Raw genomic sequence first — 18148 nt, forward strand, 5'->3', positions numbered from 1 at the left:
CAAGATCTGTTCTGAGAAGGGCCCTACTCCAGGTTAAAGTTTTCCAGGACCTCCTTCCCAGTGAAACTGTGACTCTGATCACTGACACCGGTGCGTTTGCCTACCAGTGAGGGAGAGAATCCAGTGGAGGGAGCAGCAATCCCAGCCCATGTGATTGCGGGCCAGCTCAAGCCGGCATGCCCCTGGGGAGCAGCAGCTATGACTTGGGATAGTGGGAGCGGCTTGGACCGGCAGCAGAAATCCTTTCCCAGGGTATCATTTTGGTTGCAAGGCACCATGCTGATGTGTGAGCTGGGGGGTAAAGGCCAGGGTCTAGGGGAGAGTGTGTGCAGCGCTGTCTCTCACACACTGAGCTGGCCTGTCAGAGCGTTTGCCATGGTCTTTTCTCTCCCCCAAGGAGAGGGCCTCATCAACCCTGCTGGGCTATTCTGCTCCTCTGTCTGTTGAACACCCCCTCCCTTTCCCTCTGGGGCCATGTCTGAAACATGGGGCTTGACTGTTTTGCAATGAATTGCCCCTGAGGCTCCATTTGCCTGTGGGTGTCACTGCCTGATTTGGTGCTGTGGCTGTGAGCAGGGCCCTTACTCTATGAGGTGACAGGTATAGAATCTTAATCTTAATGGGTTTTCTCTGGTTCATTCTTTATTGGCATCCAGAAGTACCTGTTCTTTTGTTCAAGGACAGTTCCCCGTTAAACTGGGATTAGCCCGAGGCAGACCGTTCGTCTGGTGTAATGGGGGCCTGCCCGTTAGGAGGCCCTGCTCTTTGCCAGACCTTTCCTCATATTATGCTTCAGAGCTCCCTGGCCTCTGTCTGTTTATCCTTCGAGACCTTCTTTGACACCCTTCTGGCTGCACCTCATGTTTTGAGATTTGCTGGGAAGAAGTAACATGTGCGGGACCACCAGTCACCTGGCATCACATCTGCAGTGAGCTCCCTAGGGCTGGTAACTCTCTGAACGGGGAGGGGCGGTGCCAAGCATGAGAGGGAGAACTGCCCCCACAGTAAGATCCTGCAGGATCATGCAGACTGCCCAGCTGAAATTGTGACCTGCCTGGGGGCTCTGCAGTAAGAGGATGCCATGCCACATGAGCACGTCAGGCAGGAGGCCATAAATGTGCCTGAAACATGGCTGCTGAGAGCACAGTTCTGTGTGCTTGCCTGGCGCCAGGCAGTGGGTTATAGAGGTGGCAGTGAGCTGGGTCAGAGCCGGTGCTGCCCCATGAAGAGGTCAGCAGGAGTCAGGCAGCTCTTTGTGGCCTCCCAGCTGCTCTTCCCATGAGGGCTGCCAGTCACTATGAACAGAGCTGTACGGTGATAAAAAGCCATGGCGTGCCAGACCAAATCCAGCCCTGCTGTGAGCAGTGGCAGCCCAGCTGACCTGGCATTGCACCTACTAATGCAAGCTTGGATCTGGCCCCAGTCTTTTAAAACATGTGGAAACAAGAGACCCTGCAGCAGGGCTGTGGCTCGGACAGAGCAATGAAATTATTGGAGCACCTCTGCCGGAGTTAACATCTTCTCAGTATTCAGCCTTAAAGGGGAGCGCTGAGCAAAGCAGTGTCTGTCTGTCAGGACCTGATCCCCATCCTCAGCCTCTGCTCCTCTCCCCCTACATAAGCCAGGCCCTAATGTTTTTTCTTTTACTCCCTCTTCCAAATGTTTCCTGCCTGCCCTGGTTCTGACGCTGTCATTAACGGAGAGTGCACCTACTCTGCGCCCTGCCGGAGGAGTGAAGAATTAGGCATTCATTGCAATGAGGAAATGATAAAGTGACTAAAGCTGGATGCACCTGAAAGTGTGTGTTGCCCTTTGCAGATGAAAAAGCCAGGGCTGAATCTTTCTCCCTTACCAGTGGCACTGGCCCTGCTCTGGACTGGCCTTTAAAAATGAGCCCTTGAAGACAAGACACAAGCTGGCTCCTGAGCTAACTCCAGACCCGGGTAGCTGCCAAGCCAGGAGCCTTTCCCAATAAATCGATTTTTCATTTTCAAAATCTGCCCCATTCTCCAGCTCACAGTAAAAGTGAAGAACGGATTCTATTGTTTTAGATTTGTAATGTGCTGGGTGCACAGAGCTCACGGACAGACGTGTTTGATTAACTCTAATTCCAAATAGGAAGAAAAAATAATTTAAATGGTGGCAGGGAATGAGAACCACGCAAATAGGTTCCCCCCCCCCCCCCCCGACAATAGCATCCTTTTGTGGTTCTCCTCGGCAACCTCTAAACCTGAGCTACAATGACCCTGGTTGCAAGCATGGTGCACTACATCCAGATCAGAGTCTTGTGAACCAAATGAGCGAAGGGGTCTGTAGGAAGTGTATCAAGACTTCTGGTCAGTTTTATTTCCTACCTTGCTGACCAGTACCTCTTTAGTTGGGTGCTATAAAATTGGGCATTAAAGCTGGCATCTCTAGCAAAGCAGAAGGGATGAGGGATCGACACAATGAGAGTTGGGTAAAATAAGTGGGGTGGAGTCATGGACTTTGAATGGGTGGGGAGGATGCAGAGCTTAAACTTGATGTGGTAGAGAAGGAAGCTCATTTAAGACATGCTTTTCTCAGTGGGGAAGAAACGGATTTCTGTGTCGTCTTGAATTTGCAAGGCTGGGTTCTAATTAGATTATAACGCTCTAGTATTCTAGTGATTAAAGTACTGAGGTTATTGTAGTGGTGAGGGAACATTCATGGTTTAGCACAGTAATCGGAGATTTTTTAAAAAGGACTAATAGGATTTATAGCATGCACTGATCACTGCTGCAATAAATTAAAATATTTTTGCTGTTCATCTTTCTATACAGCTCCTTTCATCCTAACGGATCCCAAGGCAGGTGACAAACTTTGTATGTCTTCTCATATATTTTATAAATCACTTCACCAGTCACTGAAATGCAGCCACCTCTAGGGTAGAATGAGGTAGCTGTTGACTATCTTCTCAAATAAGATGAGGTTCTGTCACTATAAATACATTTGAAACGTTCTTCTTGTTTAGCTGGGGCTGCAGCCAGATGCTGCTCTGTGCTTATCTTGATTTTGAAATCTAGCTCCAGTGATCACATAGTGAGTGAATTAAAGGTCTTATTACACTGCAGCTGATCAGACCTGTCCACTCCTGCTTTTTTCCTGACAGTCTCCCCAGCAGCTGTGTCCTTTTACCCTTAATATCATGAGACACATGCTTTGGCCCCTACGTATAATTTACTTTCCAGTGTATGCAATATCTTTTGTGTAACGGAAGCCCTAATGTAGAGACTCTGCCTGCCATTTGTTCTAAAGTTGTCTCTGCTTCATCTTCTGCATCCTTCTCCTCTTTGTATCTGCAAGGAGAATTTCAACAAAGCCCAAGGTTAATATTTACCAGCCAGATTTGTTGCAAATGAGACAACTTCCACCAGAGGGTAAATTAATATGATGGAGACCAGTTTCCAAAAATAGCTAGCAGCCGCTTTTCTTTGACAGAAACGTAAATTCGCGCTGTAGCTAAGGTTTCTTTTCAATTTATTTCTGCCCCGTTTTGACGGCCCTGGTGGGAGCTGGCTGCGCGTTAGTATTCTGCTGGGCTTGCAGCAGGCACTGGAGAAATAGCCTCTTTGTATGTCGTTCTTACTTCACCTCGATCACCTGCCAGTCAGCATCTTTTTCCCCTCAGGAGGCTATGATCTAATTAGCAGGCAATTCCACAGGCTTTAGGACACCTTCCTTGTGGGGATAATGGCACCGAAACCAATTTTGGGAGGGACGTGGAATCTCTACTGCTTTGTCAGGATTTTAAAAATCCTGTTAAAAAAGTGAATTTAGTGCTGGCGTAAAGGGCCAGCTTGACAGGTCGGGATGGTCTCTTGTTGCAAAACCATGCTCTGAAGTGTCCTCTGTTTGCCAGAATCTGGGAATGGGCGATGGGATGGATCACTTGGTAAATTGTCCTGTTCTGTTTATTCCCTCTGGGGCACCTGGCATTGGCCACTGTCAGAAGGCAGGATACTGGACTAGATGGACCTTTGGTCTGACCCAGTGTAGCCGTTCTTATGTGCAGAAGAGGTCCAGGCACAGCAGTGGTACTGCATGCTCCTGATTCCTTGGTCTGCCTCAGGGTTAACCGGGCAGGGCTGATCTCACTGGAGTTCAGCCGTGTCTTGTATCCGCTGTGCTATAGGAGCCAGCGAGATGGCAAAGGGACAGTCCACATTACAAGCCACCACTATAAAGAAGCTGCCTGTGAGCAGTGGATCAGTCTGGAAAGTTTCTCGGGGCGGGGGGGAAATAGAATGTGCCAGGATGTGAACCATTGCCGAAGGGTTAAACTATCTATAAATGCAGCAATGCTTCTTTCTCCAAATGCCCACCTCACTAACCCTCTTTCCCCTTCTCTAACCTTAGTACACTGAAAGCAAAGCTTAGATTGTGAGCAGTCCCCATTTATACTGTGCCTTGCTGCCCCTATAGTTCTCCTCTTCCTCCTAACTACAGGGAGTTGGATTTAATCATTCCTGGTCTCAGGTCACTAGGTCTTTTCCTTAAGAGGTGCTGACAAGAACTCAAATTAAATCAAATACTCAAGTGACATTAATTAGAGAGAGATTCTTGACACTAAGACCCAGCCTACCTTAGAAAGCATGGCTATGACACAGACCATCAGTATGTGTTAATGATGGGAAGAGCACACACTCTGACATGAATATGGAAAGGCTTTAATATTAACATAACAAGCAGGGCACGTTCTAATTGACTCTGTCTTGTGCTCTGCACACTGAGATGGAAATGTGGATTTTGCTCCTGGACACCTGAAACTGTGCTAAATATTAATCAAACTTTCCAACAGATTTCTACTAGTGGCGTGGGACATAGCCTGGGCTTAGCCCAGTGCTCAGGAACACCACAAATGAGATGGCAATTAGAAATGGACGTGCACACTTAAGAACATCGGGGCACCATCCCAGAGGGGGTGATGGGCTAGTATTCTACTTTCATAAGGTAATTCACACTGAATTATGTAAAAAGAAAAGGAGTACTTGTGGCACCTTAGAGACTAACCAATTTATTTGAGCATAAGCGTTCGTGAGCTACAGCTCACTTCATCGGATGCATGTAGTGGAAAATACAGTGGGAGATTTTATATACTTATGTATCACTTTTAGAAAATGCACTCTTACGTGTCCTGGGCTTGGAGCCCTTTGTGCGGCAAAGAGCTTTTGGGGCTGAGGGGCTCATCTCGTGAGCTGCTAATCTGTTCATGGGAGAGATTCCTCTGATTTCTCCTTTATTTGTTTAACATATTGAATGAATTACTGTGGTAACTGCAGCCACACTTACTGTGAAGGAGCAGGCTCTAGAGACACATTCTGTCAAATGCTTGATGGTCATGAGTTCTGTCCTGGGCTTATAGTAGGAGCTTTCCTCCTTAATGCAGAGGAGGAAAATGTACGTAAACACTCTCCTAACCGAGCAGGGTGATGGTAACACTAAGTGCTGTGTGCGCCTGTTTTGCTGTTGAGGGACACGCTTGTCCCACAAGTCATATTGGCAACTTACTGGCCTCATCAGCTCATTATCTAAATTGTTGTTGGGTAACTGGTGTGAAACACATTCTCTTCCCAAGTTGCTGATTGGATTTTTGAGCAGCCAGTCAGACTTGACACAGCACAGAGCATTGGAGCTGTTAATTCACTGTGTGAGTAATTGCATATGTTGCTTACTCACTAATAAATCTACAGCAAATAATGGCCCAAATCTCTACTTACCCATGGACTTGGGCTGGGACAAAAACCTCTTTAAATATGGATTTTTTTTCACTTCTCTGGTATGACATGTTCACTTTATTTGCGGGGCAGGGGAATCTGGTGGTTCCCCCTACTCTCTATTGGCCATTGAAACCCCATCACCCCACACTGGTGATGGAGATTCTGCCCTCTACAGGAATCAATCTGTGGTAAAATAAGCATGCTCAGTGAAAAGAACAGGAGTACTTGTGGCACCTTAGAGACTAACAAATTTATTAGCGCATAAGCGTTCGTGGGCTAAAACTCACTTCATCGGCTGCATGCATTAGGTCTCATCCTTTCATGAGTGTGGAATGTGGGGTGGAGCATAAGTAACTAACCTAATCCTTGCTTGAAAGGTGCCATTATGATTGAGGCCGTGCAATGTCTGGGCAGGAGTGGTGGGAGCTTTAGTTTTCTTTCATGTTACGCTCTGTGCAGGTTGTGTACACGACTGTGTCAACAGGCACGGTGTAGTACCCGCTGGGCTGTAATCCTGTAAAATCAGCCGTCCAGCGGAGCGTGAGGGGGTCTCGTGTTCCCCATTGCCACTCACTGAACAGTGGCTGTAACTGCAGGACTCTGCTTGACCACTCATCTCCTTTAGAAGAGCGAATGACTCGTCCTGCTGATGGTTAGCTTTCCAAATACACACCACCTTCCTGCCCTGGAGAAGGGCTTTGTAACTGTCTAGTGTTTTGTTGATCCCTGAAGCTAATCGTTTGCCCCATTGTCTTTTTCAAGTGTGTGCTGGGGTGTCTTTGCCTATATCTAGTGTGTTGCTTTCCTATTTTGCTCTTCCCACAGCCCCCTGTTAAGTTAGATTAATACCATCCTACAGGAAATTCTAATAACCCAGTAAACAGGAGCTTCCCCTTGCTGACCATGTCCCAGTCAATGTTCATGAAATTATTACCTTTTAGCATTCTTAGATGGTTACGTAGCAATTCCAAGACCATCACACGCACAGGCAGAAGTGACATTCAGGAACTTCTAACTTGTTCCAGTCTAATGCAAAAGCACCTTTAGAAACAGCGGGAAACAAGGAGAGTCAGCACCACTTGACGAGCCATCTCTCCAAACCCACCAGCGAGTTCCCTGTGGGAGCTCTGTCCTGTGTTGCAGTTACTTTTGAATAACCGTTCATCTTCTGACTTGCTGTGTCAATGGCAAAGGCCCCTGGTCAAGTGTGAACTCAGCAGAGGGAACAGTCAAGGTTCAGTCAGAAAAGTTTATTTTGAAATGTTGATAGAAAAATAAAATGTGCAAATGAGAATCCTAGGAAAGGCCTTTTCCCTGATCCTGAAGTTGGAGATACAGCCATGGTCAATGACCAGTAGCCTTACACTGCACCTCGGAGTGATGAACTTCTGTTGAGCTCAGCTCTTCCTAGCCGCATTAGACGTTTGGAAAAGGGGAGTCTGTGTGACAGGCTCCATCTCATGCCCTGTGTGCCATCCCTCTGTGAGCAAACTGTACTTCTGCAGGAAGTCAAGATGCTCCCAACGACCCTGCTGTTTCTCCAGGTGTCTCCTGCCTCTTCCATTCCTTCTAGTCTTGCCCAAGCAGCTTCTGCCATGAGACTGTGATAGAAAGAGAGCTGATGTTGGGAGAGCGTAGTAATGGACAAAATGAGTCTGACAAGGGACAGCCAAGCAAAACTTCCTGCAGAGCCAAATGTTTGTTGCCAGACTTGGGACTCTGTGCCCAAACCCCTACAAATGGTCACTGGTCACTAGGTTTGAGTCCCCATAGACAAGTCACCTAGCCCCAAACTCTCCCCCATTCTCCCACCAAGACACCTGGGTCAGCCGCTCTTCTATGTCCCCGCTCGTATTGCAAATGTGATGCTTCTCCCACCCGTCCCTTCTCAGAAACATTCCAACTAGTTTAAAAGGAGCCTGAGGAGGAGGGAAGGGGATGCGGTGGAGCTAGTGGGGTTGCTGATGCAGAACTTTCAGCAGTTGTGTAGATTTTTGCAGCATACACAAGTTTTTCCTAAATTCTGTAGATGGGAAATGAAAGCTGTGCCCCGTGTTGGGGGAGGATTCTGGCCAGTCACATCACTCTCTCTTGCATTCCTATCAGCTTGGAGCTGTTTGGCATGTTTGTTTATGTGGGGATTGCTGCATTGGCCAGAGTCTGTGGGACTGAAGGTAAAGTCATTAGCTGTTCTCGAGTTAGGAGGCTGCTTTTCCACCTGAGAGGCTCCCAGCAATGCTGCTGGGTGGTCTGGGGAAGGGATTAGCAAATGGGATAATTAACAACCTGCAGATATGGTGTGCGCCTTTGGAAGGCTTCCTCACTGGCTGAAAGGGGCCCTGTATTTTGCAATGTGTTTTTAATTAGTAACAGTACTGTGCCCTTTCTAGCACCTTCCACCTGAAGGGTTCCAAGGACTTTACAACCACTAACTCAGCTACCGTTAGTTATTTTGTTCGTCTCTAAGATGCCACAAGTACTCCTCGTTTTTTCAGCTATGTTGTTAGCGCTTCCTGATGAGAGACAAGGCCCACGTCGATCGTCATTCCAGTTACAAGTAAACGGTCCCGGAGAATGGTAGGTGCCACTGGCACTTGCTTAGAGCTGTGCAATGGGGACAAACAGCTTTGTGCTTGGTTATGCAATGGGATTCCGCAGTGGGCGGCATTGTACCTCTGCTGTGTGATTAGGCCAGAGCATGTTATTAATAGCTTGAATTGGCTGTTGAATCTAACCGAGTGCACAGTATAATTATGTTCTCTGACAGCATGTAATTGTTGTTGGTAATGATGAGACAAGATTTACGATGGCAAAGCCTGGCTTGTTATCGGGGCTCCTCACCCATTCTTTACGTACTCAGAACACTGAACATCCAGAGACACAAGGTGGGGGAGGGAATAGCTTTTACTGGACCAACTTCTGTTTGGTGAGAGAGACAAACTTGCGAGCTACACAGATTGCCTTCAGGACCTGAAGAAGAGCTCGGTATAAAGCTCAAAATCATTTCTCTCACCAACAGAAGTTGGTCCAATAAAAGCTATTCCCCCACCCACCTTGTCTCTCTATTAGCCTGGCAGCAACACTGCCCTGTACCTCTAGACTACTGCCCGAGAGTGCAAACGCAGCATGGAAACCTTCAGTCTGCCTGTGCTTCTGGGTATTTCTTTCTCTTCCTTTGGCAATTGTTAATGGTCCAGCTATTTCTCAGATGCCGCCAATCTGCCTCAACCTTTGGGGAAATGCCTCTTGCTGAGCAGCCACCATCTCTGCCCAGTGACCATCCCTTTGTCAAATGCAAGGACTTTGATTTGCAAACACCTCCCCACCTTTCCCCATTGTAATTCAACCAGCTAAGATCCTGCTGCAGCACAGGCTCGGAACTGTGGTCCGCAAAGGACAATTAAATTGGGCCACGGCCTTTCTTGCGCTGATATATAAAGAAGGCCTGAAGTATCTAGTTTGGTTTTTACTGCAGAAATCTCAGGGCAGAAGTCTTTTCTTTCCTGTATTTGGCTTCTTGAGCCCTTTCGCTGAAGGGTTGGTGTGCAGAGCCCTTAACAAAAGCTTCCCTCTGTAGGACTTCTCTACCATTCAAATTGGTTATGGGTCAACTTGAATCTTTGCGTTAAAAGGCCACACAGTGTGTTGCAAATCTGGCTTTTTAGCGCACGTGATCAGTCAAAGCGTGAGCATATAGCTGCAGAACAGCATATATCCTGCAGCAGCAAGAAAATAGCTTTAGCTAAACAGGGAAACAAATCTTCTTCACGGTGTCTAATCAGGCCTCATTTACATACAGAGCTGGTTGGAATTTTTTACCACAATTTTTTTCCTGTCAAAAAGGGGATTTGTTGAACTGTAACAAGAACATCTCACTTTGGATTAAACTGTTAGATTTTTTTTTTTTTTGAAGGAAAATTTTGAAATGAAATTAAAATTTTGTTTCATTTTAGTTTTTGAAAACAAATAATTGGTGTGTCCCCATCTTTCTTCCCTCTTTGCCTCCTCTCCCCCTTTTGACACTGAGTGCAATATAATGTATCATGTCCAGGGCATGTGTGGGGGTTTTGTTTTATTTTATCATTTTGTAATTTTTCAATTCTTTCCCAACTTTGGAAGAATTGCAGCGTGGCAAAGTTAGTGTTTCAGTTTTCCTTTTGCTTCTCTCTAACTTGTCCAAAGCTGGGGAAGTTACAGAATGTTAATGGGGAAAGAAAGAATGGGAGAAAACCCAACCTCTACCTCGGGCTCTGTCCACACTACGCAGTTTTTAGCGACGTGGCTGTGCCATTACAGCCGTGCAGCTAAAAGGTGCACAGTGTAGCCGCTGTTTGTCAGCAGAAGAGAGCTCTCCTGCTGACAGAAAACTTCCAACCCCAACGAGCGGCATTAGCGTTATCAGCAGGACAAAGCACTGTTCACACCAGTGCTGGTCATCGACAAAACTTTTGTCTTTTGGGGGGGGTGTTATTTTAACACCTCCGAAGGACAAAAGTTTTGTTTTCTGCTTGCCAGTGTAGACATAGCCTCATTCATTGTTACAGTCCATGCCAAAAAGAGAAGACAAGTCCAAAATTGATTTTTTTTTCTGTTTTAGAATACTGATATGAAACAGCAAAATTGATTTGACTCAAAATGAAATCTTCCTGCAAAAAAGTCAGATTTTGAATGAAAATTTTCATTTTGAAATCTTTCACAGGGGGATGGGGAGAGAAGTTGGGTTTTCAACCAGCGTTACATGCAGGAGTTGTCCAGTATCTTAACCTTGCTAATTTTCTGGTCATCTATAGAGACTTCTAAGACAGGCTGAACAAGACCTGAATGTCTGTTACTCTTAAAAAAGCAGCGATGTCCCCACTGTATTTGAAAGGGGGAGATTAAACCTTTCAGGCCCTTTCTACCCATCATAGAGAAGCAAATAAAGACACAGTGTTTTCCTGCCACGGACCCCAAGATGCGGACTCGGCAAAAATGGAAGAGGTTGGCACAGCTGCAGGAACTGAGTTGAGCATCAGTGCTTGCTTGACATGTGAGAGGCTTGACACAGAGAGCTCCTCACTGAGAGGTTAGTGGGTGCTATAATCGCTTACTCCCAGAGGCCAGATGAGGATGAGGGAGCAGCAAGTAAATCCGAATGCCTCCCCTCCAGTGCCTTAAACTCAGGACTTGATTTAGTGTCTTCTGCCAGAAGCTGGCAGTGAAGTTTCTTCATATAGAGGAAATGCAAACATCAGCTTTATAAAAGGCAGTTGCTGGCACTGAGTGAGTTATTGGCAATGTCTTTCCTGTATTGGCACTCAAATGCGTACTGCGCTTTTGTCCTTGTAAATCCTAAGCATTATTTGTTTGCATTGCACATCACCCCTTCTCTCGCTGTCCTCAGTATTCATCCTGTACTTGAACGGCAGAATTACTGGAATGTGGAACAAATAAGACTGTACTAGAACTAAGATGAGAGAGGCAGATGTGGGGATTCAGGAGCTGCAGAAATAGAATATATTTATTTCTATAAAATGTGTAGGTTTTAAACACAGGTGTTTAAAGAAAGACTCCATCTTCGCTAAATAGGGACAGTGCTTTTGTGGCATCTTTCCACGTGGCTGGGACGGTGTATCTGAATAGTACTTGTTTAGATGGGAAGTCTGGTGCAACGTCTGTCTCTTTGTTCTGTTTGTACAGTGTCTAGCATAGCGGGGTCCTGGTCCATGTTTGGGTTCCTTGGCACTATGATAATACAAATAACTAAGAATAATAATACCTAAATCCTGGAGTGCTCCATGCCATGTTTGGAACAGAGACGCTTACAGTAGCCAGGTAAGAAAGCAGAATTCAAAAAGGTTGAAGACCATCTGAGCCTTGAGATTTGATAGGGGCCCCACACACTTTCTCCTGTGCCTTTCCTTATGAGAGATGTTTCTGCTGTAAATTTCTTTTTGGAGTGCTTATCAAGCTTGGGGATATTTTATTGTCCTGTAAATACTATTGCTATGTTATGGTGTGTCTGACATAATTAGGGCCCTGGAAATCATGGCAGAGCTAGACACAAATTACCCAATGACTCTTAATTTTAGCATAAAATACTCAGAAAATTACAAGAATCACAACTTGTTTGCATAATTCCTGTCAAGCTTAAGGTTATAGATGCTGGGCTCCTAGATGGACATACTGATTGTTCTGCTGAAAGGCAAGGCAGGCGATAAACATTGCACTCTCAGCCAGGGGAACTCTGGAAGGCAGGTAGGTTCCAGGTTGTTATCTGGGGTAGGCTGGGGATATTCCAGTGTAATGTACGGACTGACCTGTAACTTGGTGAATTACGTTACGAAATTGAAACCGACAACCGTAAACTACAGTTGGCTTCTGTTGATGTTTCTGCTTTTATGTGGCCTTGGGGAGAGCTCTGCATAAATAGACATGTTTATAAGGGTTTTTGTTCAGTACTGGTGATGCACTGAATTCAAGTGAATATTTTTGTGGACTTCACATAGTGGGATATTTCAGCGCTGCCTTACTGAATACAGTTGGGGTATTTAATTTTCCTTTAGATAAAATCACTGACTTTAATTTCTCCTAGTAAGAGCTTATTAATATTTCAAGACATGCTCAAAATTCTGGCATCTGGACATAGTTTATTTCACTTGTGTTCTTAAAATTATTTAAGAAGGGCAAAAAACGTACTGCAGTGTTGTCCTAAGGATTTCAAAGATACTGAGAACACATTAGGCTGTAGACTTTGAAAAGTATTGTTGAAAACCAGTTCTCTAGCAGAAGAAAAACCACCTTTTGATTTCCCTCCTGTTCCAAAGTGGCCCAGTCTGAAAGATCCATTCTAACAGTAAGGTACCAAGATAACAGGAGTTTGAAAGGGAAGAGCATAATTGTCCCTTGAAGAACTGATCCACTGCTAGTATTGATCTCTTTCCTACTGACTTTGTCCCTCTTCCAGAGGCATGGAGACTGTACAAGATGCCCTTTTCTTCCTCACAGCGGGGCTCTGTTCCAGTATTGCTCACCGCCTGCAAAATATTGATGACACTTTTTGCAATAAGACAAGGCAAGATTGCAAACCCAGCATGTATGGGGAAGACAGGAGAGCTCCTCTGTTAGACAATGACAGTTGTTGACTAGGCTTTTTCCCCAGCTCAGGAGCTGTACCACTGTAATGATGCTGGTTCTGGCGGGACCCAACTGAGAGTGCCAAGTATCAGAGGGGTAGCCGTGTTAGTCTGGATCTGTAAGAGTGGCAGAGAGTCCTGTGGCACCTTATAGACTAACAGACGTATTGGAGCATAAGCTTTCATGGGTGAATACCCACTTCGTCAGACGCGTTTAACTCCATGCATCCGACGAGGTGGGTATTCACCCACGAAAGCTCCTGCTCCAATACGTCTTCTAGTCTATAAGGTGCCCCAGGACTCCAAGTCAGGACAAATTGCTTCAAGCAGGGCAGTTACCGCCCAAGGCTGGGGTTTTTTCACCTCTAAGGCAAACCAAACCAGCCAGACAGAGAGGACTTTGGTTTTACCCCGCTGGCTAACCACAAGTCACACAAGCAATTCCTTTAGACACTCCAGTTTCCCAGTATCACCACCAGTGCCACTCATTATGGGGATGAATGGTTATGAAAACTAATACCCCAGTAAAAGAAAAAAGGTTCTCTCGATCTCAAAGGACCAAGCCCCAGACCCAGGTCAATATACAGATCAGATCTTACCCACAAATCACGCTGTTGCCAATCCTTTAGAATCTAAAATCTAAAGGGTTATTCATAAAAGGAAAAAGATAGAGATGAGAGCTGGAATTGGTTAAATGGAATCAATGACATACCGTCATGACAGAGTTCTTGGTTCAGGCTTGCAGCAGTGATGGAATAAACTGCAGGTTCAAATCAAGCCTCTGGAATACATCCACAGCTGGGATAGGTCATCAGTCCTTTGTGTAGAGCTTCTGTTTGTAGCAAGGTTCCTCCAGAAGTAAGAAGCAGGATTGAAGACAAGATGGAGATGAGGCATCAGCCTTTTATATTCTCTTGCCATGTGGTCTGTCTGTCTTTGTTCCAAAGACAAGCATTCCACCACACGGCATGGAAAAACCTGAGAGTTCTGTCCATAGGCATGTCCCTGCAGGCCTTGGTGAGTCGCAAGGCGTCTGCCTTCTCTCTGTGGGTCAGTTGTATAGCTGATGGTCTTTAATGGGGCATCAAGCAGGCTAGGCAGAGCTGACACCATCTTGTCTGGGGTGTCATCCAGAAGCATAGCACAAGTTTGAACTACAGACAGTATAAAGCCAATACTTATAACTTTAAATACAAAAATGATACATGCATACAGATAGCATAATCATAACCAGCAAACTATAACCTTGTCTTAGACACCTTATTTGATCCCCTTTATACAAGATTTGGTGCCACTATAGGACTTTGGTTGCAACAATGATCTATACGGTCCCAGTTCATGGCAATAACGTCACAACCACTTACACTTTATTATAGATTCCAAGGCCAGAAGGGATCATTGTGATAATCTAGTCTGACCTCCTGTATGGGGGATGTGGAGAAGCCTGTAGAATTTCCCCCACCCCGCCCTGCCCACCCTCTTCGAGGGGGTTCCCGCAGTAGGTGCTGGAGCAGCATATAAATAAGACATTCAATAACATGCCTATATGAGTGGAAGAAATTGCTCTGTAGAGATTGGAGTGTCCTTAACTAATTGAGCCTTCCTGCCGCTGCCTGTCTCTCCTCCTCTTCCTTGCAGATGCCAGGTGTCGATTGCTTAGTTACAAGAGGGCGGGTGGTGATTCCTGAGAGGTGCCCATAGTAATGAACGGCAGCTCAGCTTTGATCTGTGGTGCAGGGGCAAAAGTCTGGACAGGAAACGTGAAGATGATTTTTCCCAAGAGCCCTGAGTTTTCTTCTCGAACAGGCCGTGTGGCCAGTGTTCGATTTAAAAGGTGCTCTTCAACGGAGCTGACCCTTATTTTAAAGTAAGACCTGCTGCATTAAGTCACTGATCGAGTGCAACAGTTTTAAGGAACAAATATCCGATGTTTTTTTCAGAAATATCAGGGAGGGGCAATTTCAAGTGGGGTAAACTCCAATTAGCTCCATCAGTGCAAGCTACACGTATGGGTCAGCACCGGGCTAGCTGTCCCAGGGGCTGGGCATTGATTGCTGAACAAGAGCTATTCCCTAGCATAGACCAGGCCTGGGATGAGGAGCTGGGAAGGTAGTGAGATCTGTCAGACTTCTGAATGAGTCTGCGTAGAGAGCAATGACACAAAGGCTTCTCTTCCAATTTTCCTCCAAGTAAATTTCCAGTAATGATAGCAGATGTGACACATTGGTATCAGCTGCATCTCCATCCGGATAAGTGTCCTGCACACTCTGCTGGTATTTCTCATCTTGATGTAATTGGTGTGTGTAGCCCAGGAGTAAAACACAAGAGATCGCAGCCCTAATGAAAACGCACTTGAGCAATCTATCTCACCTGAAATTACTTCTATCTGAAGAATAATTTTTTTCTCTTCCTAGGTAGGTCTAGAGAGTTGAACAGTTTGTTCTCTTGTGGTCAGGGGCTGGGCCAGTTTGTGTCTTGAGCAGCCAGATGGTATGCTAAGCAGCAGGTTTGTGTTCTGCTGTATTTAAGCTTTTTCTTGCAGTACCAGAAAATAAAAGATATTTGCAAGAGCAGACCAGTATGCTGCCCAGAAATCTGCCCCATAGCTGGGCATACCCAGGGGCAGCTACCTCTGCTGCCTGGTGTTGTGAATTACTGTCTGAGTGCTATGACCCAAATCTGTACATCACCAGGTGTGTAGTGGAGGGAATGGCCCTTCTGCACGCTGCCTGGCAGGGTTTGGAACTGCGTAGGACTCTGTCTGTACTTGCTATTTGGGAGAGGCAGGGGTCGCTCCTGTTGCCCTCCACCCGAGGGTTTCTTCGCATGACTGTCACAATGCTGCCAAATTAACCTGATGGCAGTCTTGGCTTCCGAGCAGCTGTCTGTCTATGAGTGTGGTCCTTATTTCGGTCGCTCTCTTTATTCACTGTGGGAGGAGGATGGAGTGGAGCCTGTGCTACCTGCTGCTAATTTGGAGCTGTCACGGTGAGCCTCAGAGAGCCCAAGCAGGGAGCAGTCAGGGCTCTGTAAGGATGACACCTCTTTCCATTCTGACCGCAAACTTGTTCACAAACCCACCCAAAGCGTTAGGATGAAGCTGATGCTGTCTGCAGAGTTACTGTGTGTTGATCAATCCTCCTGCTGGAGTTCACTGTCCACAGCGTGAGGCCAAGTGCCATTACTTCTAGGGTGACCAGACAGCAAATGTGAGAAATCAGGCTGGGGGTGGAGGGTAATAGAACCCTATATAAGAAAAAGACCCCAAAATCAGGAATGTCCCTATAAAATCGGGACATCTGGTCACCCTAGTTACTTCCAATTCAGAAACAAGCCCAGGACCTTCTGGGGGGAGGATCCACAGGAACTTGCTTCCTTGTGGGCAATAAAATAAATGTCTTTAGACTCCTCTGCTTTCTGCTGCATCCCAAGAGTGAGCACTAGCGGGGCTCTCTCTCCAGAGCGCTGACTGGGCCCCTGCCTGCGGGCACAGCCACATTCTCCCTTGATGGCCCTCTGCTGAGGGAGATTTCCAGGGCTTCCTGGGATTGGTCAAGGCAGGCTCAATGGGGGCTGGACGCTATCTCTGTCCCAGAACCATAGACTGGCCTGCACGTTCTCTGCTTAATGCTGGCAAGAAATTCGGCTGTGGTTATTCCAGTTCATTAGACTGGGCTTCTCCTTTCCTTGAGCTCCTCGGCAGTGCAGCTAATTGCCAGATACCTGGGGTGGAAGGATTCAAACAGTCAGTATAACGGGGGCGGGGGGACTAGACGGTTCAGATGAAAGGTAATGGAACTTGTGAGGAGGGCCAGCACACACGTGGCAATAGCATTTTACAAGTCAGCTGGCAAAACTTCCCCCCGGGGCCAGGCGAATGAAGGGAAGCGGCAGCTCGCCTTTGTCAGTAACTGATGCGTCTCGGTAGTAATGGAGGGAAACCCAAATGATCGACAACTTCAGTGCGATGATCTGATGCTCACAGGGGTCATGGCTGCATTGTCCCTCAGAGCTGTGAATCGAACACTCCCATCCTGGCAGCAAGCCAGCAAACTCCAGGCTCAGCATTCAGAGTGTGTACAGTTATCCGACTGGCTGAGCTTTGCTCGACCTATAGGTTGTCTGTTCCATGGGCTACCTTGGCTCTCGGGTGCCGGCAATGGGTGTGTGTGAGAGAGATGCTTCCTTCCCCCCAGTTGGAAATAGAAGGGAAATGAACGCTGCTACCCCTCCAACAGCTTCTGTGGGAAGAAGAGGGGTATGTGGCCAGCTCCCATCCCCCACCCCCATCCTCCAAGCATCTCTTTGGGGGTATCAGGGCTATTCTGCCCCTATTTGGGGTGAGGAGCAGGGCATGATGCTTATTTGGGAGACTGACTGGCCCGTTGTGAGCATCACCACTTTGCACTCCAGATAAGCCTTGGCTGGAAATTAGTTGGCCTGTTTCTACATCAGAGCCAGGTTTGCTGCCCAGGGCCAAGCCGCTGTGCTTCTAGCCCAGACTTCCTTAATGATACTTAAATGAAATCTTTAGAGTGTGAAACTTAATTACATGAACTCTGCAGCACCTTGTAGCTCCTGTTGGTGCTGGAGGAGCATAATAAAACCTCTGCTGTGCTCACAGGACAGAGGAAGGACCTTGGTGCTTTGTCCGGGGATTAGTTCCTTGAAGATCTTGGGCTTAAATTAGAGACAGCAAGGGGCAGATTTCCAGAGGTGCTGTGCGTTAACAGCCCAAGTGCTCAGCCTGCTAAAAACAAGACCTTTCATATCTCAAGGTGGGAACCCGAAGTTAGAGACCACTTTGGAACATGTGGGTCTTGGCTCGAATGTGTAGTGAGTGCCAAGAATGGGGAAATTTTCCCAGATCCAGGTGATCACCCAGTGGGAATGTCTCTGATCTACCTGGCATGAGATTGTGGGTGAATTTCTCCCAAGTTTTAGTACTTTGATATTCTGATCCATCTCCCGCCGCTCCCCGCCTGCCATGGGGCTTGAGGAATCTATGACGTGCCTACACAGAGCACTTGCAGCTCTTCCTTGACAAAGGTTCTCTTTTCATCCCTGTGTGTTAAGAAGCACACGTCCCCCCTGATAGTCTGATACAATGTTTGAAATATAACAGTGAGTTAAGCTTAATAATGGCAATCAGATGCATGAGAGGCCAGGAGTCACCTGGTACAGGGGGCATCAGTGGTAGCTAAAATCCATGGGAAGAACTCCGGAGAGAAATTGCAGTGAGAGCAGGTTTGTAGTTCGTACCGCTGAAGGCGACACAAATCGCAGGTGCAGCGA

General features: G+C 46.6%; 1 protein-coding gene across 2 annotated transcripts in view; it reads left to right on the forward strand.

Annotated features, from left to right (window-relative positions):
* Positions 1-18148, forward strand: part of EPHA10 (EPH receptor A10) — a 109775-nt gene that overhangs the window by 23124 nt on the left and 68503 nt on the right. The gene's annotated exons all lie outside the window — the stretch shown is intronic.

This window comes from Natator depressus, chromosome 19 (assembly GCF_965152275.1).
Source record: "Natator depressus isolate rNatDep1 chromosome 19, rNatDep2.hap1, whole genome shotgun sequence".
In the NCBI taxonomy this organism is placed as follows: domain Eukaryota; kingdom Metazoa; phylum Chordata; order Testudines; family Cheloniidae; genus Natator; species Natator depressus.